The sequence below is a fragment of the Eriocheir sinensis genome, unplaced genomic scaffold, assembly GCF_024679095.1.
Source record: "Eriocheir sinensis breed Jianghai 21 unplaced genomic scaffold, ASM2467909v1 Scaffold175, whole genome shotgun sequence".
Lineage (NCBI taxonomy): Eukaryota > Metazoa > Arthropoda > Malacostraca > Decapoda > Varunidae > Eriocheir > Eriocheir sinensis.
Window position 1 is genome coordinate 239525 of NW_026111128.1, and position 4455 is coordinate 243979.

The window sequence follows — 4455 nt, forward strand, 5'->3', positions numbered from 1 at the left end:
CATATACAAAATACACATAAAATTAAGTAAATACGTATAAAAAATGTATACAAAATACACATAAAATAATGTAAATAAGTATAAATATAAATAAACAATATAGCAATAAAAGAATGTGTATTTGTATAAATATAAATATACAAAATGCACATAAAATAACGTTAATTTATATAAAACTATATACATAAAATAACGCAGATTTCTATAAAAATATATGTACAAAAATGAACATAAAATAAATTTGCATAAAAATATATATACAAAATACACATTAGATAATGTAAATGAGTATAAAAATATGTATACAAAATACCTATGAAATAATCTAAATTCGTATCGAATTAAATTAAGAAAATACCAATATAATAATGTAATTTTGGATGAAAATATATATACAAAATACATATAAAATAACCTAAATACAAATACAAATATACACATAAAATAATTTAAAATTGATTGAAATAAATATACAAAATAAACATAAAATAAGATAAATTTGTAATAAAATATATGAAAAAATACACATAAAATAATATAAATTTGTATAAAAATATATATACAAATACACATCAAATAACATGAATTTGTATAAAATTTGTATCAAAATATATACTTATACACACAATAAAATAACGTAATTTTTTTATGAAAATGTATATACAAAATACACATAAAATAATGTAAATTTGTATAAAAATATATAAACAAATACACATAAAATAATGTAAATTTGGATAAAATATATATACAAAATAAACCTTAAATTATGTAAATATGTATAAAAAATATATACAAAATACACATAGAATAATGTTAAATCGTATCAAAATAAATAAAGAGAATATAAATAAAATAATGTAAATTTGTATGAAAATAAAACTGCAAAATATCCATATAATAACACATATTTGCATAAAAAATATATATACAAAAATACATATAAAAAAATTAAATTTGTATTAAAATAAATATACAAAATGCACGTACAATAAAAAAAATTTGTATTGAAATAGATATGCAAAATACACATCAATAATGTAAATTTGTATCAAAATATATATACGAATACTCATAAAATAGAGAAAATTTCTATGAAAATATACATACAAAATAGATATACAAAATACACATATAACTAGTTAAATTTGTATTTAAATACATGTACAAAAAACACATAAAATAATGTAGATTTGTATGAAATGAAAACAAATACATTTTATATAAAATATATATACAAAATACACATAGAATAATGTAAAATCATACCAAATAAATACACAGAATATCAATAAAATAATGTAAATTTGTATGAAAATAAAGATGCAAAATACCCATAAAATAAAGCATATTTTATAAAATACATACAAAAATACACATAGATTAATCAAATTTGTATTAAAATTAATATACAAAATGCACATACAATAATATAAATTTGTATTGAAAAAATATGCAAAATACACATAAAACAATGTAAATTTGTTTCAAAATATATATACGAATACACATAAAATAACGTAGATTTCTATAGAAATATATATACAAAATACACTTGCAATAATGTAAATACGTATAAAAATATATATATATACAAAATACACATTAAATAATGTTAATTCGTGTCAAAATAAATAAAAAAATATCATGAAAAGAATGTGTATTTGTATGAAAATAGATATACAAAATACACATAAAATAACCTAAATTTGTATAAAACTATATACAAAAATAAACAAAAATAATTTAAACTTGTATGAAAATAAATATACTAAAAACATAAAATTATGTAAATTTGTATTGAAATACATATACAAAATACACATAAAATAAAGTAAATTTGAATGAAAATATATAAACATATAGATTTAAAATAACGTAAATTTGTATCAAATATATATACAAAAAACACATTAAATAATGTAAATATGTATAAAGAAATATATACAAAACACAAATAAAATAATGTAAAATCATATCAAAATAAATACAGAAAATATTAATAAAATAATGTAAATTTGTATGAAAATTAAGATTCAAAATACCCATGTCATGTGTATTCGTATATATATCGTGAAACAAATTTTGCATATCTATTTTTGTGTATTATGTATTTATTTTTGTTATACATAGAATAATGTAAAATCGTATCAAAATAAGTACACAGAATATCAATAAAATAATTTAAATTTGTATGAAAACAAAGATGCAAAATACCCATAAGATAAAGCATATTTTTTTTAAAAAATACATATACAAAAATACACATAGAATAATTAAATTTATATTAAAATTAATATACAAAATGCACACATACAATAAGGTAAATTTGTATTTAAAAAAAAACGCAAATACAAATAAAACATTGTAAATTTGTTTCAAAATATATATACGAATACACATAAAATAACGTAGATTTCTATAGAAATATATATACAAAATACACATGAAATTATGTAAATACGTATAAAAATATATATATAAAATACAAATTAATTAATGTAAATTCGTGTCAAAATAAATAATTAAAATATCATGAAAAGAATGTGTATTTGTCTGAAAATAAATAATAGATAATAAATTTGTATGAAATATATATGCAAGATATACATTAAATAATGTAAATATGTATAAAAAAATATATATACAAAAAACAAATAGAATAATGTAAGATCGTATCAAAATATATACACCGAATATTAATAAAATAATGTAAATTTGTATGAAAATAAAGATGCAAAATTCCCATCAAATAGCGCATTTCTTATAAAAATATATATACCAAAATACACATAAAATATTTAAATTTGTATTGAAATAAATATACAAAATGCACATACAATAAGGTAAACTTCTATTGAAAGAGATATGCAAAAATACATATAAAATAAAGTAAATTTGTTTCAAAATATATATACGAATACACATAAAATAACGTAGATTTCTATAAAAATATATATACAAAATTCACATAAAATTAGGTAAATACGTATGAAAAAATGTTAACAAAATACACATAAAATAATATAAATTCGAAACAAAATAAATAAACAAAATACCAATAAAAGAATGTGTGTTTGTATAAATATAAATGTACAAAATACACATACAAAATAAACATAAAATAAGGTAAATTTGTAATGAAATATATGTACAAAATACAAATAAAATAATGTAAATTTATATGAAAATATATATACAAATACACATAAAATACCATGAATTTGTATAAAATTATATATTCAAAATAAATATTAAATAATGTAAATGCGTATAAAAATATATATAAAAAGTACATATAAAATAATGTAAATTCGTATCAATATAAATCAACAAAATACTAATAAAATAATATATATTTGAATGAAAATAGATTTACAAAATACACATAACATAACTAAAATTTGTATTGAAATATATACAAAAATACATAAAAATAATTTGAGTTTGTATGGAAATAGATATTCAAAATACACATAAAACTAGGTAAATTTCTTTTGAAATACATATACAAAATACCCATAAAATATTGTAAATTTGTGTCAGAATATATAAACAAATACACATAAAATAACATAAATTTGTTTGAAAAATATATACAAAATACACATAGAATAATGTCAAATCGTATCAAAATGAATGAGCAGAATATCAATAAAATAACGTAAATTTGTATGAAAATAAAGATGCAAAATACCCATAAAATAAAGCATATTTTTATAAAAATACATATACAAAAATACACATAGAATAATTAAATTTGTATTAAAATTAATATACAAAATGCATATACAATAAGGTAAATTTGTATTGAAAAAATATGCAAAATACATATAAAAGTGTAAATTTGTTTAAAAATCTATATACAAATACACATAATATAACGTAGATTTCTATAGAAAGATATATACAAAATACACATGAAATGATGTAAATACGTATAAAAATATATATACAAAATACACATTAAATAATTTAAATTCTCGTCAAAATAAATAAACAAAATATTAATAAAAGAATGTGTATTTGTATGAAAATAGATATACAAAATACTCATAAAATAACCTAAGTTTGTATAAAACTATATACAAAAATACACAAAAATAATTTAAATTTGTATGAAAATAAATATACAAAATACAGATAAAATTATTTCGTATATTTATTTTATACAACTGTACGTTATTTTATGTGAATTTGTTTTCATGTCATACAAATTTATATTATTTTATGTGTATTTTGTACATGTATTTAAATACAAATTTAACTAATTACATATTTTTATAAAAATACGTATACAAAAATACACATAGATTAATCAAATTTGTATTAAAATTAATATACAAAATGCACATACAATAAGGAAAATTTGTATTGAAAAAATATGGAAAATACACATAAAACAATGTAAATTTGTTTCAAAATATATATTCGAATACACATAAAATAACGCAG